Source organism: Tamandua tetradactyla, chromosome 2 (genome assembly GCF_023851605.1).
Source record: "Tamandua tetradactyla isolate mTamTet1 chromosome 2, mTamTet1.pri, whole genome shotgun sequence".
Lineage (NCBI taxonomy): Eukaryota > Metazoa > Chordata > Mammalia > Pilosa > Myrmecophagidae > Tamandua > Tamandua tetradactyla.
In genome coordinates this window covers 77158825-77181067 of record NC_135328.1, presented here as the reverse complement: position 1 = coordinate 77181067, position 22243 = coordinate 77158825, and the positions used below count along the sequence as shown (strand labels likewise).

At 39.8% G+C, this 22243-nt stretch overlaps 1 protein-coding gene and 1 pseudogene across 4 annotated transcripts in view; one reads left to right on the top strand and one right to left on the bottom strand.

Annotated features, from left to right (window-relative positions):
• Positions 1-1840, bottom strand: part of SLC24A2 (solute carrier family 24 member 2) — a 284459-nt gene extending 282619 nt beyond the window's left edge. For all 4 annotated transcript variants that reach the window (XM_077148057.1, XM_077148060.1, XM_077148059.1 and 1 more), the window contains exon 1: positions 1785-1840. The gene's annotated coding sequence lies outside the window, so the exon portion shown is untranslated. The remainder of the gene's footprint in view (positions 1-1784) is intronic.
• The window catches only part of LOC143656921 (divergent protein kinase domain 1A-like), a 64247-nt pseudogene that overhangs the window by 22983 nt on the left and 19021 nt on the right, over positions 1-22243 (top strand).

Below are 22243 nucleotides of genomic sequence, written 5' to 3'. Positions count from 1 at the left end.
GGAATTGCCCCACCTCCTCCAAGAGCCCTTGTGCCTAGGTAAGGCGCAATCTCAGGAGAACAGGTACCCAGCCACAGGGAGCTTAGGTTTCCTGAGCAGAGGAACTCAGCGCATGAGAACGAGTCACAGAGAGTGGAGCAGAGGTCAGGGTTCTCTGGTGCAGGCCCATACCAGATGAATAATAGGTAAGGAAGAAGAACATGGGGTCTGACGTTGATGAATTCCAGTCCTGAATGTATTATTTGTGTGATCTTGGGCAAGTTACTTAGTCTGATCCCAGTTTTCATCACCTGTAAAATGGAGATGACAGATCGTACCTATAGGATTGAGATGATGATTAAATTCATTAACACATGGAATGTACACCTAACAGCACCTAAACATTCTAAGCACTCAATGAATGGTAGCGATCAATATTCTCTTCCTGATAGATAAATTATCTATGGTTGATAGTCAACTTCTTTTCCAATTTGCCTAAAGAAATCATTACTTGGTCTTCCCGGATAAAAGCCAACTCAGTAATGGCTTCGTTTTCTGAGTTCTCAACTCTAAACTTAAGTATATCCTGAACTGCTAGAATATGAACTCTTGGTGCTAGAAAGCAAAGGAGCTTTTGGAAAGGTCACTGGCAGTTCTGAAATGATTTAGAAGCTAACTTATGGGGCTCCTGCTCCTTAAGATGTGACAATTTGAGCATTAAATAGAAAGGCTTACAACACACAACAACTGTAACTTTCTAATTATGGAACAAGTTCCTCTGTGAGAGGTCATTAGTTCACAGTCCTCAAAGGAAAAACTAATACAATGATTACAAAGTAATTAAAATGTAAAAGACAGGTGAGTATCTGATGTTTACATTTTTATTGATTTAATAATGGGAGTAATGTTAATATGAGTATTTTATTTAATCTATTCATTCAATGTTTGTTTATAAAGGCTAGATTTTTTTTTCCTTTTTAAGAACGGGGGAACAATGATTAAGTTCCAAGAGAAGGTGGGAACTGTAGCAAGAACATGAAGAACTGATCAGCTCTGATTAGCACAGGTGGAAATGGGCTACTACACATATTCAAAACCGAGTAGAAAGAGGGCACTCCTTTGTTTCCCCAGATGCTAAAGCATCCCAGTATCTGAAAGAGGAGAGCTAACACAGTTGAGTACAATAAAGCAGGTTGTAGGTAATACCATGAAAAATCTATAGCCCTGACACATGCAACCAGTAACTTGCTAGGAAATGAAGTGGAAAACAAGATCTTATTGCAATAAATTTTAAAACTATATAATAACCAATATTGATGGTAACATTAACAGGAAATGTGTGCAGTACATAGGAAGAAACATGTAAAATTTGACATGTAAAAGAATATGCGGCTGGGTAAATATCGTGTGTGTGTGCGCGTGTGTATTCTCCTTAAATGATCACATTTTTCTTCTTTTAAATTTGAAAATAAAACATGGTTATTGGGATAATTTCAACAATAAATATTTTGGAAAATAAAAGCTGTCTCCTTATTTCCCCCCAAAACCTTTTTTCCAACAGAGGTGACACAGTTAAGCAGTTTGTTGTTATCTTTTCAAATATTTGGAGTATTTAATTCACTTAAATAATTGAACCTAAATTTTCAATTGGTGCATTTACATAAAATGCTATTACTATTATATTGAAATATATCAGGTTTCTATTTGACCCAGTTCTCTACCTTTTCCTCTTTTTTTTTTCTTCTTTCGGATTAGTCAAATAACTTTTAAAATTACATTTTCCTTCTATTAGCTGTTATTTTTACCTTCTGTGCCAGCTTGAAACTGTTGTGGACCCCAGAAAAGCCATGTTCTTTAATCCTCATTCAGTATTAGTGGGTGGGACCATTTTTATTGTTACCATGGAGATGTGATCCATCCAATTGTGAGTCATAACTTTTGATTAGATAGTCTCAATGAGATGTGTCTTCAACCCACTCAAGGTGGGGTTGCTCACTGGAGCCCTTTAAGAGGGAGCCATTTTGGAAAAAGCTTCAGTGTCAACAGGGCCCACACAGCCAGAGACCTTTGGAGATGAGAAAATAAAATGCCCCTGCGGAGGTTGTTTGAAAGTAGAAACTAGAGACCTCAGCAGATGCCAGCCACATGCCTTCCCGGCTGACCAGAGGTGCTCCAGACCCATCAGCCTTTCTTGAACCATGGTATCTTTCTCTGGATGCCTTAGTTTGGACATTTTTATAGCCTTAGAACTGTAAACCTACAACTTAAATGCCCTTTTTAAAAGCCATTCTCTTTCTGGTATATAAAGCTGCTGGAATGCAAAAAAAAACTAACTAAAACATCTTTTAAGAAGTTATCACAGAGATTACAGTATGAAGACTTGACTTATGATAGTCTAATATGAATGCCCTCTAACCACTTTCCTGATAATGTTAAAACTTGAACTCAGTTATTTCCCTCCTAACTTGTGAATTTTATTTTTATATGTATTTTAAACTCCATGAGACATTGTCATTATTGTTTTCTATACTCAAAATTTCATTTTTATTTATACTTTCCTTTGTTCTTCTTTACTTCCCATATTTCTGTTTCAATCTGGGTTTTCTTTCTGTCTGAATAACTTCCTTTAGTATTTCTCTTAGTGAAGGTTTGCTGATAAAAATTCTTTATTTTTGTTTGTTTGAAAACATCTTTATTTTATCTTCATTTTTGAAGGATAATTTCACTTCAAGTAAAGTTTTAGGTTGTAAGTTATTTTCTTTCATCACTTTCAAGATGTCATTCATTATCTTTTGGCTTCTAGAAGTTCTGTTGAGAAATTACTCTCAATTTTATTGTTCTTTTTTGAAGATAATATATCTTTTTTTTTTTTAATTTTTTTTTATTAATTAAAAAAAGAATTAACAAAACAATTAGAAATCATTCCAATCTACATGTACAATCAGTAATTCTTAATAACATCACATAGTTGCATATTCATCATTTCTTAGTACATTTGCATCAATTTAGAAAAAGAAATAAAAAGACAACAGAATAAGAATTAAAACAATAATAGAAAGAAAAAAAAACAAAAAAAACAAAAACAAAAAACCTATACCTCACATGCAGCTTCATTCAGTGTTTTAATATAATTGCATTACAATTGGGTAGTATTGTGCTGTCCATTTCTGAGTTTTTATATCCAGTCCCGTTGTACAGTCTGTATCCCTTCATCTCCAATTATCCCTTCTCTTTTTTTTTTTTTTAATTAACGGAAAAAAAGAAATTAACCCAACATTTAGAGATCATACCATTCTACACATGCAATCATTAATTCTTAACATCATCACATAGATGCATGATCATCATTTCTTAGTACATTTGCATTGGTTTAGAAGAACTAGCAACATAACCGAAAAAGATATAGAATGTTAATATAGAGAAAAAAATAAAAGTAATAATAGTAAAATCAAAGCAAAACAAAACAAAACAAAACAAAAACCTATAGCTCAGATGCAGCTTCATTCAGTGTTTTAACATGATTACTTTACAATTAGGTATTATTGTGCTGTCCATTTTTGAGTTTTTGTATCTAGTCCTGTTGCACAGTCTGTATCCCTTCAGCTTCAATTACCCATTGTCTTACCCTGTTTCTAACTCCTGCTGAACTCTGTTACCAATGACATATTTCAAGTTTATTCTCGAATGTCCGTTCACATCAGTGGGACCATACAGTATTTGTCCTTTAGTTTTTGGCTGGATTCACTCAGCATAATATTCTCTAGGTCCATCCATGTGATTACATGCCTCATAAGTTTATCTTGTCTTAAAGCTGAATCCATTCTGCCATTCTATGTCTTTTGATTGGGAAATTCAGTCCATTAACTTTTAGTGTTATTACTGTTTGGATAATATTTTCCTCTACCATTTTGGCTTTTGTATTATATATATCATATCTGATTTTCCTTCTTTCTACACTTTACTCCATACCTCTCTCTTCTGTCTTTTTGTATCTGACTCTAGTGCTCCCTTTAGTATTTCTTGCAGAGCTGGTCTCTTGGTCACAAATTCTCTCAGTGACTTTTTGTCTATAAATGTTTTAATTTCTCCTTCATTTTTGAAGGACAATTTTGCTGGATATAGGAGTCTTGGTTGGCAGTTTTTCTCTTTTAGTGATTTAAATATATCATCCCACTATCTTCTAGCTTCCATGGTTTCTGCTGAGAAATCTACACATAGTCTTATTGGGTTTCCCTTGTATGTGACAGATTGTTTTTCTCTTGCTGCTTTCAAGATCCTCTCTTTCTCTTTGACCTCTGACATTCTAACTAGTAAATGTCTTGGAGAACGCCTATTTGGGTCTATTCTCTTTGGGGTGCGCTGCACTTCTTGGATCTGTATATTTAGGTCTTTCATAAGAGTTGGGAAATTTTCAGTGATAATTTCTTCCATTAGTTTTTCTCCTCCTTTTCCCTTCTCTTCTCCTTCTGGGACACCCACAACACGTATATTTGTGCGCTTCATATTGTCATTCAGTTCCCTGATTCCCTGCTCAAGTTTTTCCATTCTTTTCCCTATAGTTTCTGTTTCTTTTTGGAATTCAGTTGTTCCATCCTCCAGTTCACTAATTGTAGCTTCTGTCTCTTTAGATCTACCATTGTAGGTATCCACTGTTTTTTCCATTTTTTCTGCTTTGTCCTTCACTCCCATAAGTTCTGTGATTTGTTTTTTCAGATTTTCTATTTCTTCTTTTTGTTCAGCCCATATCTTCTTCATGTCCTCCCTCAATTTATTGATTTGGTTTTTGAAGAGTTTTTCCATTTCTGTTCGTATATTCAGCATTAGTTGTCTCAGCTCCTGTATCTCATTTGAACTATTGGTTTGTTCCTTTGATTGGGCCATATCTTCAATTTTCCGAGCGTCATCCATTATTTTCTGCTGGTGTCTGGGCATTTGATCAGATCTCCCTGGGTGTGGGACCCAGCTGGTTGAAAGGTTTTTCTGTGGAATCTCTGGGCTCTGTTTTTCTTTTCCTGCCCAGTAGGTGGCGCTCGTGGCGGTCGTTTGTCTGCGGGGCAGTCGGCCCGGGAAACCGCGCGTGGAGGCGGGGGTCGCTGGCCGTGGCTTGGGGGAGTGCCGGTCCAAATTGCCCAGCTGGCCCGAGACGCCAAGCGTGACGGGAGGGCCCCGCTATCCAATGTTCCCAGTCAGACCGGGGAGCCACGTGCGTGGAGGGGACCCCAGACGCCAGCCACCCCAGCCGGGAAAACGTGCACCCCTCGGGTATCTCACAGCAGTGGATTCTCCCTACCCGTTCAGCCGTTCCAGAATGGGGTACGCTGTCTTTTTTGGTCTCTGTCGTGACTCCGGGAGCTGTTTTGTATTGTTTCTGTTTCTTTAGTTGCTTTTCTGGAGGAGGAACTAAGACCCGCGAGTCTTACTAAGCCGCCATCTTCTCCGGAAGTCTCTTTTTATTTCTCAGGTGATTATTGGAGTGATTTTTTCATCAGTTTTTTGGAAATTCTTGGCCATGATACTGTCAATATTTTCCTCTCTCATCTTTTCTTCTAGGACTCCAATTTAATTTATATTATATTTTTTATTGCTTGTGTGTCTCTTGCACTCTTTCCTAAATTTTCTACAATTTTCTCTTTTAGCGTTTTACTCTTAAGTATTTCCTAGCAATCTGTCTTTGATCTCATTAATTCTCTCTACTGCTATCTCTAATCTGCTGTTAAACTCATCTATTGAATACTTAATTTCAGCTAATGTATTTATTAGTCCTAGAATTTCCATTTAATTTTTTATATAGATGCCTATGATGTTCTCCATCTCTTTATCTATTTTCTCAAACTTATCAATCATTGTAAAATCATTCAAAATCTTTGATAACTTCAATACAGAAACCCCTATAGTTCTTCATCTGTCTAATTTTCCTCTTGGTTTTAGATCACATGGTTCTCTTAGCATGTATAATAATTTTTATTGAATGCCAAACATTGTTTATAATTGTACAGACTCCAGATAATTTTATCTTTCCCCAGAAAAGATTCACTCTTTTATTTCCTAGGCAGAAGGAGTTGGGTCTGATCATTTTATTCTACTTAGGCATTGAGCTCTGTCAACCTGGGTTGTAGTTTTAATAAATCTCCTCCTGTGTCTGTTTCTCCAACTGCTCTTAAGGTGTAGTTTTTTTAGGGTTTCCACACTAAGAGCTTCTTATATTCTCTGGTCCCCTACACCTAGCAGAACCTACACTCTAACCCTTGCCGCTTCCACTGAAAACTCAGTTCTGTTTTACAGAGGCTTACTATGTAGCTTCTTAGCCTCATGCACCGGTCTGCTTGTGAATTCAGTAAATAAAGGAAAAAACAGCCATAGTTCTCTGCTGCCCCCTTCCCTGCACCAGGGTGTTGGTGCATGACGCTTTTAATTTGACTCTCCATCACCATGAACACCAAAATCTCTATTGGTTTTTCTGTCCCCTAGCAGCAGCCCCCGTGTGGGCAAAAGCTATACAATTCTCAGCTTCTTATCCTAGCTCAGAAACGGCTCAGAATCTCCCCAGACAAAAAGCAGCTACAAATAATCAATCACCCTTCCATGGTGATTGATTCCCCTCTCCAGAATCTTCGTTCCTCTATTCGTTTCAACAGTTTTCAATGCCTTTATGTGCATTTGTTGCTGGTTTGTTTTTGTGTTTTCATTTGGCTTTTAAATTTTTTCTCAGCGGGAATTTTAGTCTGCTACAAGCTTTTCTATCACACCCACCCAAATCTCATCATTTTGAACTTAGTCACATCTAATTTTAAGGAAGTCAAGAAAAAGTCAATAAAAAAATACTATTCTAAGTGACATAGGCCCAACTGAAAATCAAGGTTTGTTCCTAAGAAAGACAGGAAGGATGGGTGTAGGGAAAAGAAGCGGAACTATTTTCCACAGTGGGAACAGAAGTCAGTTATAGTCTCAGGGTTGGGCGGGAAGTGATCTTCCTATATGCTGGGGCTGGGGGCTGTCAGAACATACAGCTGATGAAGGTGAGCCCATAAAACAACTATAACTTGATTGACACTAGTTATCAAAAACATCCAATTATCTATGTTCTGATCCATGCTCACTGTGATGGATAGTTAGTTTCTGGTGTCAACTTGGTGTATTGATTATGCCCAGTTGTCTGGTCAGACAAGCACTGGCCTGACCATTGCTGCGAGGATATTTCGTGGTTGGTTGATAAACCAGAAGGCTAGTGTATGAGGTCATCAGTCAGTTGATTGTATCTGTGGCTGATTACATCTGTGATCAACTAAGGCGTGTCTCCAACAACGAGATAATTCAATCAATTAAAGGCTTTTAAGGAAGAAGGGAGACTCCTTAACTGCTTCTTCAGCCAGAGAGCCTCTCCTGTGGATTTTGTCCAGACGCTTTCATTGGAGCCATCAGCTTCATAGCCTGCCCTATGGATTTTGGACTCTTTCATTCCCACAGTTGCATGAGACTTTATAAATCTCATACTTACAAATCTCTCCTGTTGGTTCTGTTTCTCTAGAGAACCCTGACTAACACACTTCACCAAACAACACTGAGGTAGTTCCTTAGATACTCAGAGGAAATGTACTATTCAGCAGATATGCGTCTCCTAGCCTATTTGGCACCTATACAAAACTAGTGTCATGGTGGTCACGGTCAATCAGTCTTCTTGTGCCCACTTTGCTCTGGATAAAATTACAAAATCTAGTTTCTTCACATACTAGAATTTGATTATTGCTGTGGCTCAAGGATAGCGAACATGAGAAGACACTGACATCTCCTAAATTTAGCAGCACATTCTTGTCTATGGAATCCAAAAATGAATTATCTGCTTGGAAATTTTGTAAATGGGGTATATAATTTTCTATTAAAGAGGTGAAACATTTTACAACAGTGATGACACTGGAAAGATCATGTCTGAAAACTGTTTGCTCCTCATGTCAGAGACAGAATTGGAAACAATGGCCCTGAAAGACTATCCTTCAAACTGATTAGTCTGTAATTTGGGAGTCAGAGAAAAAGTTTGCTCTTTTTAAAGCTGGAGTAGAATGTAGGCTCTGCCCAACTTGAGAGAACTTCCCTGTTCAGTTAATGATTGCAAACACTGGGTCCTTACAGACAGAAGAGATGTAAATTTTGTGGGTAAGAGCTCTCTTGAGACCCATTTCAATTTTATTCGAATAATCAGATGATTAAGAGAAAGAATAGTGACTGGAGAGGTCCTGCAAATTCTCAATAAGGCACTTAATTTTTCTAACTCTTACTTCTTCATTTTCCAATCTGTTATAGAAAGATAAAATCTGGTCTCTGAGGATATTGTGCTTCTACTAATGAAATAATAACTCTAAGAATCCTGAGTACATTAGATGGGCTTTGGGCTGATTTCCCTAAAACCTGTTCATGCCTAATGACCAGCTCACTTAAAATTCACAACTTTAATGTTTTTGCATCATTTGGAGACTTCGATTCTCTTTTTCCATTTTATTGCCATTTTAAAGATTTCTAGACACTAATCCATTTATAAGAATAAGATAATATGGCTTCTCCCTCTAATAATTATGGCTAGCCAATCCCACCAAACCAAAAGGCACAACCTCTCAAAAAATATATATGCTGTGGTACCTATCCCTAGCAAAATCCATCTGTACACAAACCCACAAATTTTGTCTGAAATTTCAGGGAATTCGCAGTCTCCCAGGCGCCCATACAAGAATCAGGTTAAAAATCCAGAAATTAAAGAATATATGACATATTTAAAATTTTTTCTAATACGCATTTGTTACGTTTTGAACATTTTATAATCAGTTGGGCTCTTTTGTATTCCTAGGGATATATTCCTACTTTCAAACATTTTACTTTTCAAATCTTAAGTTAATAAAACTATACTGGGTAACAAAACATAAAGCAATATACACACCAATGGTAGCCAATGTTGTGGGTAATGCAGTATAAGTAAAGAACTTGAATGACAGTTCAGATGTTATCCATTTATTTTGTTCTTTTTTATCGTAAACAGATTTTTTAAATGTGTTTTTTGATGGCCCTGATGACTTTCACCTGGCTTTTGTGGCAACCAGCTGCTGAATCAATAGTGATGTGCTGGACACTTTTAGTCTTTCACCTAGAAGTGCTCTATACACATTTTTCCCTCTACATCCCTAATCCTCTTTGCATAATTAAGTCCTCCTCATCCTCACCTAGTTGGTGAGTAACTTTCCTACACGTGGTTATTCAGGGCCCCAGACTCTTCTGTCCGGTGGCGGGGCCCTCCCCTAGAACCTCAGAGTCTTCTGTCCCCAGCAGAGGAGAGGATAGAGAATGCACCCACTCGCAACCACCTCGGTCCAGAAGTGACAGGTTTCACTTCTAAACACATTTGGATAGTAAGACCCAGTCATGCCCACCCCCCACACTCAGGTCCAAGGCGGGTTGGGAACTGCAACTCCTGGCCCAGCAACCGCTTCCTAGGCACATCGCAACACTATGGAAGGAGAGCACAATTTTTTGGCAGCAGCTGCCTATCTCTGCCACACCAGCGTATCATCAGCATCTAGCAGAGTGCCAGGCCCACAGTAGATACTCAATAAATATTTGCAGAATGAATGAATGAATGCAATTGTTTGGAGCAGTATGTGATGAGCAGTATTATAACAATTTCACAATTAGTGTACAGAGTTTGGAGAAGCAGAAGCTTCATTCTGGTATAAATGTCCAAGTCACATAGTCTCAAAATAATAGTCCAGGAGAGATTGTGCCTCCTTAGGTTTAATTTGTAAAAATGTACCAGAATGGGGCATTACATTGTATTTCTGTTTCTTTCTGCTGGCTTGTATCAGTTCATAATTGCATCAATAAAAACGGAAGACACAACTATGGTGAATTATGCCTAAGAACCCAGTTGAAACTGGCATTATTCTGGCCATTTCAAACTGCATCATGAATCAATTGCCCAAAAAGTACAAAAGAGAATATAACATCAGAACAAGTGGTAAAGATTCTTGAACAGACTGCCCTGCCCCTCTGAATTAAAAAAAAAATGTATATATATATTTAATTGGCCATAAGTTAAGATTAGACATTCAGAATTGGGTATATTTAAAACACATAATGAATTGTAATTATGCTATTTTTATGTTTAAGACCACCCCTTTGCATAGTCCATGTTATAATTAAGGAAGATTGCAATATATAAGAATTTTATTATATAACAAATGAAATTCTGTTTGCACCAAGTTTATAAATGTTAGCCTTATAAAGTATCCTTAAGTATGGACATTTAGTTAGTCATTTATAAGATGATCAGGTACTGAGTGATTTATCTTTAATTTTGGTGTAATTCCTGGTACATAGTAGAGCATACCTAATTTTTCCATTCTTGTAACATTTCCCCAATTCATCCAGCCCTGTTTTTCACTTGAGTGTCTTAATTCCCACTTCCTACAAGGTGCTCCATGTTCTCCCCAGTCATAATTTCTGGCTAGATAGGGAGCCAGAGGATCACAGAACCTGTATCCTGGAAAGGACTTCTGTTTCAATGGGAGAAACCTGCTCTATGATCTGATAAATTAAAAAAAAAAAGAAATTGGCAAGGGACTTAAGTGATTTCTAATGAAAAATTTTTCATTAAAAAAAATCATGAGTGTGGTATTTGACACAAAATAATGGATTGATGGTCAAGGCAGCTCAGGAATCTCTAAGTATGTGCATGAATGTGTATTTCTGTGTATGTGTGTGTATGCGTGTGTGCATGTGTGGAGGGGTTGCATTGTTGAGTGACATTTATATAATAAAGAAGGAGCAGGCTGGACCCTTCAAATCATGCTAGAAAAAGGTTATCTTTGTTTACATGTTTATACTTTCTCACCATGTTCCCATCAAAGAGCTTAGATGTAGTGTTTCTCTGTTTTCTGCAATATCAAGGAAGTGGACACATTTTAGACCCCAGTCTTGTGTTTTCACAAAGAATTCTCTACTGAATAACCAAATTTTTTTTTTCTAAGATATTATAGTTTTGGAAAACTACTTCTATGGAAAAATACTTCTATTTCCAAACTCCCGTGCTTTCTGAATTCTAATGGCTTTGACTGACTTTTTTCTCTGTTTGTGTTTGCATGGGCAGGCACCAGGAGTTGAACCTGGGTCTCTGGTATGGCAGGTGAGAACTCTTCCTGCTGAACCACTGTGGCCCACCCCTGCCTTTTGAAATAAAATGGAATGTCTTTTTACTAGATGGCTTCTGGATGATTGCTACATAGGAGAGCCTTACATGTAGGTGTGAAAAAGACCGATTTAACTGCTCACGCTTCTGTATCCCTTAGAGCGGTGCCAATTCATACTGCACTGTGAGGATTCAGAAACAGAACAGACTGGCACTAAATCTGTAAAGAAGATAAAATTTGATCCCCAAAATGAAATTTTCTCACTGAGAATTTATAATCTTGATTCTGTATCTGGACTACACAAATAAATATAGTTCCTTCATTTTGTTTAATTAATTAACACTGGTGATGATATTCCATATAACAATTTATCCTGCAGAGTATAAATGGATTTTTTTTTTTGCCTTTTCAAAATGGATTTGAAAGTACCCAAAAGAATCTATTTAGAGTGATACATAAATGTTAAGGAAGCCCCAGTGCAAGGATTCTGGTGGGGCTCTTTATAGTGTCCAATATATTTAATGGTACCAGACATCATTTACACAGCATTGAGTACCAACCTCTTTGAATATAATGCACCTTTTGAAACTCAGGAAAGCATCGCAAGGTGCTACATGTTGGAAGTTGTACTTTTAATATCCACTGATTGAGAAATAACTGAATTATAGCATCTCCTTTGAACTTAGCAATGCGTTAGGATTTATCTGTATGTCATTAATCATTAAGCATCAACATAATTTTGAAAAAGTATAAACCGTATGTGTGAGGGGCATGCTATCTATGCTAAGGATGCTTGACCTACAAATGGGACTTGTGGACCCTTCAAGGGCTACCACCCACAGACTGGAAAGCTCTGGGTTAGAGTCAAAACATATAATTGATGATGGGACATCTTTTGAATTTTTACGAAAATTCTTTCTTGACAAAGGCCTGAGAGATTTAAGTAAAACACTTCTTTCAGGGCCTGTGCCTGATACTGGTCTTATTTCTAATCTTAATGCGTTCTCTTTTCACGATGCAAAATGTGACCTCCGGTAATCCTGTGTGGGTCTAACTCTCACCAGGATTGGAATGATAATCTTTCCCGTGGAACTGTGATTTTAAGACTGATGTTCTATATCATTAATTAACTAGATGATCTACTGAACTGCATCCCACTTTGTATCTCTGAAACAAGGTGATTACATATGCTTGAGGAACATAAGATCAGAAGACTGAGAATTTTAAAATAAGAATGTTATTTATATAAACCATATTGCAGGAGGGAAGGGAGTGCTCCCCAGTCAGAGAGAGGAAACCATCACATCCTAGTTCCGCAACGCATTAAAACAATAGCTTACCTCTATTCGTGCAGAAACCTCAGAACCCCTCTCCAAGAACTGCCCTGGGGCCAGAGGAGAAGAGGGGCCTCAAAAGTCCCGGATGGGGGTGGCTACCATTCTGCCTCTTTTCCTTCACAGGTCTCAGACCTGTACTGCTGTCTGAAGGCTCTCCCTGCCTACTCCTGCTTCTTTCCCTTTATCTTTTTTTAATGTGATATTATTGAGATATATTCACCCACCATACAAACCATCTGAAGTACACAGTCACTGGCTCACAGTATCCCCACATAGTTGGGCACACATCCCCATGATAAAATTTCGAACATTTTAATTACTCAGAAAAGAAATAAAAATAACCCCTAAATTCTCCCATATACCTTATCCCCTCCTATTATTGACCCATGGTATTGCTGTGGTACATTTGTCACTGTTGATGAAAGAGTATTAAAATACTACTGTTAACTATGGTCCATAGTTTGCAATAGGCACTTTTTTCCCTATATACCCCTCTATTACTAACTCTTTCTAATAGTTGTTGCACATTTGCTCTAGTTTATGAAACAACTTTTATATATTTGTACAGTTAATCATGGAAATTGTCCACCATAAAATCCCTTTATCTTTTACAGGAGTTTCTCTCAATAAAATCTCCTCCATGTCTAATCACCTCTTGGCATCTGCTTCCCGGCAGACCTGAACTAACATACATCATATTAGCTTGGATGAGCTACTTAATCCTTATAAGTATGGGTTATCTCAGCAGTAAAATATTAGTATCTAAGTCCTAGGGGTTTTATGAGGCAGAAATGAAAAAGTAGATGAAAAATTCTAAACACAATGCCTGACATATGGCAAGCAATGGATTAAAAATAACTGTAAATATTACGATCACAATCTTTCAATGCTTCTGGAATTCTCTGCTTAGGAGAAAGTTGAGAAAAGTGTAAATCACTTTTACTTGGACTGGCCCTGAATTCTCAGATATAGGTGGGAAAGAAACCTCACATAGTCCTAGATCAATCAAAATCCAAGTTCGTTGTAGCTGTCTGTGGTAAGATTTTCCTTACTGTTGAATATTTGTACCCTTTGTATTTGGGCAAGAGCCAGTAGCAAGTTCTTTGACCCTCCGAGGCAGAGAAAAGGCTGGGCTGGGGACATCAGAGACTTCTCTACCCAGTCCAAAAGAGTACCACGTGGAGCAGAAGTCACAGACACATACTCAACACTCTCCCCTCTCTCCCTTCTTCCCTCCCTTTGTGTACAGAAGTTTCAGTATGTTTCCATTCTGGAGACTCGGGGAGGTGTTGGATCTAATGAAAGGGCCCAGCCATGTCCTGAACCTGGAAACTGGGAACAAGCAGCTCCAGGTGCCTGTCAGGGCAGGAAATCTCAGTGACAGAGCCCTTCCCCTCAGTCATTTAAATACCCCTTGGCAGCACAGATTTGTCTCTCTTCTTCAGTGTGAAGTGGGCATGCAGAGCTGCCATCTACCGACCTAGATCTGAGCAATTTTGGCCTCCCCAGGAGACTGACCCCATTAGGCTCAATTTGGCTCTTTTGGACTCTGTGCTGCGTTAAGTAATAAAGTGGTCATTCGCGGAAAGTTTCCGTTGCGTCCTGAGCCTCTGTTCCCATGACACACAGTGAAGTAACTTGATCCACACCCTCACTTGTTTTTTTTTAAACTTAATTTCAGACTTAGAGGAAAGTTGCAAGAACATTCAAAGAATTTCTGGATATCTTCACCCAGCATCCCAAACTCACACACACACACACACACATTTACACACACATATACACACACAAATATTTTTTCTTAACTCTTTAAGAGAAAGTTTCAAGCATGCTGTTTCTTTATCCCTAAATTCTTCAGGGTGCCTTTCCTAAAATAAAGAATAGTCTTACATAGCCAAGGTACTATTTACAATCAGGTAATTAACATTGATTAAATCCTATTACCTAATCTTAGGTCTTATCAGCTCTTGCCCATTGTCTCAATGATGTCTTTTATACCAATAGAAAATCCAAAACCAGATTTCAGAGTCTTTCCTATACTTTGCCTGAAACGTAATTTTGTGCATAATTAGTAAGTGCATAAGTGCCGGGCAGGAAATGGCAATACATAGGTGAGGAAGAAGGGGTCCCTGTTGCTAAGAAACTCATATCCACTCTGGGGAGGCAGATGTAGTAACTAAGATACAGATTAGGCTGCGCTTGGGGAGATTCAGTGGGAGCTCATCTAATGCAGAGTATAGGGTCTGAATTCAGCACAGAAGGTGAGCATCGCCCAGGTGCAGTCTCACATCCTACCCCCCACAGCAATCCAGAGCAGCCAGGCTTTGTTTCCAGCACTGGAACAGATGAGATGGTTTCACTTATAGGGACCATGTTGTCTAGAAATAAAGTATTTTTAAACATGGAAATCAAGTTTATCTTACTGTAGGAATTAGATTCAGGGGCCACTTGCCCAAATGATGGTGCCCAGTTCTGTTGCTGTGGCCTTAAATCATTACGTGAATTTCGTCTATGGCTGACTATGTCTGTGGTGAGCTAAGGGGAGTGTCTTCTGCAATCAGTGACAATGAGTGACACTTAATTTAATTAGCTGGAGGCTTAATAGTGGGGTCAGAAGAGAGAGAAACAGCTCAGCAGAGCTCAGCACAGCACAGCACAACTCAGCTCAGGGCTCAGAGCTGACACAGACCCAGACATTTGGAGATGCAGAAAGAAAATGTGGGAAAGCCATTTGAACAGAGAAGCCAGGAGAGAAGGCCAACAGATGTTGCCATGTGCCTTCCCAAATTAGTATATTTATAACTAAATAAATCCCCTTCATAAAAGCCCATCCATTTCTGGTGTATTGCATTCCAGCAGCTTTAGCAAACTAAAACACTTGTTAAGAGGCTCACACAATGAGAGGCACATGGTAAAACCCAAAGTTTCTGAAGGTCATTCAGGTGGATTGACTGACTTAAGATTCTTCGAGGCATGTGCGCATTGAGGATTGAATTTTCACCATTGTTTAAATTATTTCCCTTTCATTCTATTTATTAAACTAGCATATGTTAAACATTCATGTAATGTGATGTTGAAAGACTATTCTATGTGCTCAGAACATGGAAATTATTAATTCAAAACTCCTGCCCTGAATAAAAATATACCAGTATATTAGTCAGGGTTCTCTAGAGAAACAGAACCAACAGGAGTAAATATGAGATTTATATAGGTGTCTCACACAACCATGGGAATGGACGAGTACGAAATCCGCAGAGCAAGCTGTGAAGCTGGCAGCACCAATGAAGGGTCTCAACGAACTCCACAGGAGAGGCTTACTGGCTGAAAAAGCAGTGAAAATCTCTCTCTCCCCCCTTAAAAGCCCTCAGCTGATTGGATTGTCTTGTTTGTGAGAAACACAGCCTTAGTTGACTGCAGATGTAAACAGTCACAGCTGCAATCAAATGACTAATGATTTAATAAACCTGCCTCCTGAAATACCCTTGCAAAAATGGTCAGGCCAGTGCCTGCCTGCCCAAACAACTGGCATCATCACCTGATCAGTTGACACCAGAACCTCACCATCACAGTCCATCCCTTGTCAACTTGGCAGCTATATACATCACCTTGAAGCATGCTTAATTTCCAAATAGAACACAATAAGAGACGTATGTTTTGCCTAACAATATTCAACTGTCCTGCACACAACTGGAAATGCACTACATCTCTCCAGAATAGGGTGTAAGTCCTTAGGTAACATTCACTCTTAAACTTCATATCCTACAACCTAAAACACCCTAACATGAACAATACAACTTATGCCATATAAGAGAAAAACAAGATATTTGCTTATGTACAAATATACTCATAATAACGCAGGGAGGAAATATTCATACCATCCTAGTCCTCATTTCTATAACTAGTCACATGCCTATAGTTCATATTTATCACTACCTTCTTCCATTACCCATTCCATGTTCCCTTTACCCTCAGTAAGCACTTCAACTGGCCATGGTTCTTTGCCAGGTGGGGTGACCCCTGAACTTTCTGGATCACTGGTAGTCCTGCCTGGATTGGGTTGTTGCAGTTTTTCATTGAGTTTAATCACAGGGCGTGGTAGCACTAAGAAACACCCTAGGGGATCCCCTACATTCCAGGAAAACTCTTCTTTACCTCCATTGTGTAGTTGTAGTCTTTCCCCTTGATAGTCAGGATCAATCATCCCAGACATTCAGTAATCCCCTTCCTTGCCTGTTGATTCAGTGGCATGAGAAACCCAAAGTGGCCAAATGGCAGTCTTAACTTCCAGTTCAATGGAATCACTGTTGTGTCTCCTGGTAGGAGCACTCCTCCTTTTGGAACTAAGACCTGTAGATCAGCACAGCTTAAAGTTTCAGAGACAGGAAGTCAAAATTTTTCTAGTGGATCACTAGGGGTGATAGTGAGTGGTGTCACTCCCAATCCCACCTCTTGATTCCTGGACCTGTGAATCCTGGCTATGCGAGAAACAGGACCATACTACAGACACTGATTCAGAACATACACAGCCTAGAGAACACTGCCACAGCCCTGCAAAGTATTTATTTCCACATTGTCAGTGCTGTAATTGGGTCTTCAAAATGCCACTCCACTCAACTGTCTCTGGATGACAGGGAACATGGTAAGACCAGAGAATTCCATGAGCATGGTACCCCTTCCTGCACTTCATTTGCTGTAAAGTGGGTTCCTTGATCAGAAGCAATGCTGTGTGGAATACCATGATGGTGAATAATGCATTCTGTAAGTCCATGGATGGTAGTTTTTGGGGAAGGCAAGCCCATATCTGGAGTATGTTTCTATTTCAGTTAGAACATATCACTGCTCCTTTCATGATGAAAGTGGTCCCAAATCAAGCTGCCACCATGTAGCCAGCTGATCACCTTGGGGAAGGGTGCCACATCAGGGGCTGAGTGTGAGTCTCTGCTGCTAGCAAATTGGGAACTCAGCAGTAGCTGTAACCAGCCTGGCCTTGGTGAGCGGAAGGAGCATGTTGCTGAGCCCATGCATAACCTCCATCCCTACCACCATACCCACTTTGTTCATGAGCCCATTGGGCAGTGACAGGAGTGGCAGGGGAAAGAGGATGACTGGTATCCACAGAATGGGTCATTTAATCCACTTGATTATTAAAATTTTCCTCTGCTGAATTTCACATGGGACACAAATATCTCATGTTTTTTTTTGTCTGTTCAGAAAGGTCTATACAAATACCTTCTCCCCAGAACTATCTGTCATCAATTTTCCAATCATGCACCTTCCAAGTTCCTGACCATCCAGCCAAATCTTTGGGAATAGCCCATGAGTCAGTATACAAATGCCCTTCTTCCAAATGAACAACCAGGTGCACTGCTCAAAGTTCTGCCCACTTGGAGGATTTCCCCTCACCACTGTCCTTTAAGGCCATCCTAGAAAGGGGTTGTGGTGCCTCAGTTGTCCACTTCCAAGTGGAACCTGCATATCATCTGTAAACCAGGCCAGAGTTTTCTCTTCCTCAGTCAACTGACTATAACTAACACCCCAAGAGGCGATAGCTCTGGGTGGGAAAGAGAAGGTAAAGAGAAGGTGACAGGAGTGGGGTCCATGGGCATTTGGGCCACTTCCTCATGTAACTTACTTGTGCCTTCAGAGTCTGCTCAAATCCTATCTCTTATATACCATTTCCACTTTATGATGGAGTGCTGCTGTGCACGCCGAATTTTATAGCTTGGTGGGTCAAACGATACCCAGCTCATGACAGGCAACTCACTCATGTTAACTTGGTGGCCTATAGTTAAGTGCTCAGTCTCTACTAAGACCCAGTAGCAAACTAAAAGCATTTCTCAAAAGTAGAGTAGTTATCTGCAGTGGACGGTAAGGCTTTGCTCCAAAATCGTAAGGGTCTGCATTGTGATTCTCCTATAGAGGCCCGTCAAAGGCTTCAGACAGCATTCCTATTAGCCACTGACATTTCCAGCACCATTGAATCTGCTGGATCATATGACCTAAGTGGCAGAATAGCTTGCACAGCAGCCTGGACTTGTCACAGAGCCTCCTCTTATTCTGGTCCTACTCAAAACTAGCAGCATTTCTGGTCACTCAGTAAATGCCTAGAGGAGCACACCTAAATGAGTCATAGGTTGTCTCCAAAATCCAAAGAGGCCACTAAGCATTGTGCCTCTTTTTTGGTCATAGGAGGAGCCAGATGCAACAGGGCATCCTTCACCTTAGAAGGGATATCTCGATATGCCTGACACCACTGGACATCTAGAAATTTCACTGAGGTGGAAGGCCTCTGTAATTTTGTTGGATTTATCTCCCATCCCCTGACTTGCTAATGCCTTATCAATAAGTCTAGAGTAGTTGCTACTTCTTGCTCACTAGGTCCAATCAACATAATAGCATCAATATAATGGACCAATGTTATGTCTTGTGGAAGAGAGAAACAATCAAGGTCCCTGTGGACAAGACTGTGACATAGGGCTGTGGAATTGATATATCCTTGAGGCAGGACAATGAAAGTATACTGCTGGTCTTGCCAGCTGAATGCAAACTGTTTCTGGTGGTCCTTAGTGACAACTATTGCGAAAAAAGTATTGGTCAGATCAATAGCTGCATACCAGGTACCAGGGGATGTGTTGATTTGCTCAAGCAATGATTCCACATCTGGAGCAGCAGCTGCAATTGAAGTCACCACCTGGTTAAGTTTACAATAATCCACTGTCATCCTCCAAGACCCATCTGTTTTCTACATAGGCCAAATATGAGAGTTGAATGGGGATGCGGTGGGAATTACCACCCCTGTATCCCTCAAAAAGAGTAGCACTAATCTCTGCAATCCCTTCAGGAATCCATTATTGCTTCTGATTTACTATTTTGCTACATAAGGGCAGTTCTAGTGGCTTCCACTTGGCTTTTCCTACCATAATAGCCCTCACTCTATGAGTCAGAGAACCAGTGTGAGGATCCTGCCAGTTGCTGAGTATGTCAATTCTAATTATGTATTCTGGAACTGGGGAAATGACCACAGAATGGGTCCAGGGACCCAGTGGACCCATGTGAGATGGACCTGAGCTAAAACTCCAATGATCTCTTGACCTCTATAAGCCCCTACCCTGCCTGGTGAACCAGAGTGATATTTTCTGTCTCCGGGAATTAGTGTCACTTCTGAGCCAGTGTCTGATAATCCCCAAAATATCTGATCAGTGCACAGTCCCCTGATAAAAGGACGTAGGTCTCCATGGGGAAGGCTGGCAGGAAGGCTAACAGTGTAAATTTAGGGCAGTGTAGCAGGGTCCTTCCCCAAGGGTACCCAGCCCTCCCCTCATTCAAATGGCTCTGGGTTTGTAAACTGTTTCAAATCTGGGAACTGATTAAGGGGCTGTGACTCTCTGTAATTCAAGTTAGACTTCTGTCATTTGACTTAGAATTCTTATGCAGTGCAAATACCCCATGATCTACTAGCCAATGCCAGAAGTCTCTGTTAGTCAGATTATTTTGACTGTTGCTTTGAGTTTACTGTTCATTACAGTGGTCACACCCACCTTGTATGTAGTGATTAACTTTTGCCACATGGCTTCTGCCAACTTCGGATCTGGTCATCCCCATTGTGTTTAAAGGATTCCAGCTCAGTGACAGCAGTTCTCACACTAATATCTGACTTACAGAGAAGGGCAACAACAGAGCTCTTCCGGGATGATGGAGCTAGTCTCACAAATTTATTTCTTAAGATTCTGGTGAAAGATCTGTCCTTTGGGCATTCCTGGGGTGTGTGATGAGGTCTTACATAATAAATCTACTCTAACATTCCAATCTCTCAAAGCCTCTGGATCCCCTCATCTACATTATAGCAGAGTAGTTCTGGAATTTCAACCCCAGGTAATATAGGCCACCTTTGGATCCATGTTTCAGCCAATCATCCAAACAAACTGTTAATGCCCTTTCTGACCTCTTGACCTACAATACTGAATGCCAAATCTCTGCTTAGTGGGCCCTCATCAATAAATATAGCTTGATCTAACTTTATATTTCTTCCGCCCTTATCCCACACCCTTAATATCCATTCCCACACATATTCCTCTGATTTCTGTCTATACAGATTGGAAAACTCATGCTGTTCTTTTGGACCATAGTGTATCTCCTCATGGGTCACATTTTGTTCTTCACCTTTCAGGGCCTATCAGGACTTTAGTTATAGGTCTTAAAGAAAAGAGGGGTGGTGGGGTGGATCATGAAAAAAATAAAATCTCTTTCAAGCCAATTACCTCAGGGCATTCCTTTGCAGTGTCATCTGGTGAAACAGGATTTGTTGCTCTAGAAAGAGGAATGAGGGCTGTTTCTCCAGGGGAGGTGGTTACAGCTTTAGGGTTAATCTCTTTAGGGGGAGATTGGATGGCAGATTCCTCTGGGCAGACTGGAGGCCAGGAAGCTGTTCCCTCAAGGCAGGCTGGAGGTCAGGAAGCTCTTTCCTCAGGGCAGGCTGGAGATTGGGTAGCTCTTTCTTCAGGGTAGGCAGGAGGTAGGGTACTATTTCCCCAGGAAAGACCATTAGAGGTCTATTTAGCAAAGACTCAGCAGATTCCAGGGAGTCCACCTCCCCACCGCCATCATTATCCAGCCATATGTCCCCATCCCAAGTGTCAGGATCCCATTCTTCTCCAATCAAAGCCCTTACTTTAACAGCAGACACCCTGCAAGGTTGAGATTTTAGTTTATGTTGAAAATCTTCTATGTGTACAATGAAGCTCTATGTCTGGTTTTCAGAGATCTTAAGTCTGGGAACATAGGAAATAAGATTTCCTTTCAGAGCACATATAGAAACTTTTACATCTTTCATATAGCACTTAAGTTGCAAATTTTAAGACTTGAACTCATCCTTTTCCCTCATAACTGTATCCAGCGTATATATATATATATATATATATATATATATATATATATATATATATATATATATATATAAAAACAGCCAACATCATAATTTCTCTAAATTCCACAAAAATCTGTTAAAATGTCAAAGACACTCATCCAAAGCCTTGCCTCATTCAAATGTACAATTAGTAGGATCAAATTGTGGTATTCTGTGTATTTTTCTTGACAACTCACCCCAGGGACTGTCAGTACCATCTTGTTTATTGGAAACAGAGTCATTAGTAACTTTGAGTCTAATCAGAACAGAAAACCAATTGTAAAAACCCATTTTTAAGACTCAGCTCTTCAAGAACCACTTCCAACACCAATCTGTATTAGGCGAGTTCTCTGGAGAAACAGAATCAACAGGAGAGATCTGTAAATATGAGCTTCATAAAGGTGTCTCATTCAACCATAGGCATGGAAAAGTCTAAAATCTGTGGAGCAGGCTGTAAAGCTGGTAGCTCCAATGAGGGTCTCTATGAACTCCATAGGAGAGGTTCACTGGCTGAAGAAGCAGTGAAAAAGTCTTTCTTCTTCCTTAAAAGTTTTCATCTGATTGGATTATCTTGTTTGTGGGGGACATGCCTGTGGTTGTTAGATTCAGTTGTCAACTTGGCCAGGTGAAAGCACCTAGTTCTGTTCCTGTGGACATGAGCCAATGGTACATGAACCTCATCTGTTGCTGATTACATCTACAGTCGGCTAGGAGGTGTGCCTACTGCAATGAATGACATTTGACTTAATTGGCTGGTGCTGAAATGAGAAAGCGCAACATAGCACAGCCCAAGCAGCTTGGCATACCTCATCTCAGCACTCACAGCTTAGCCCAGGCCTTCGGAGATGCAGAAAGGAATC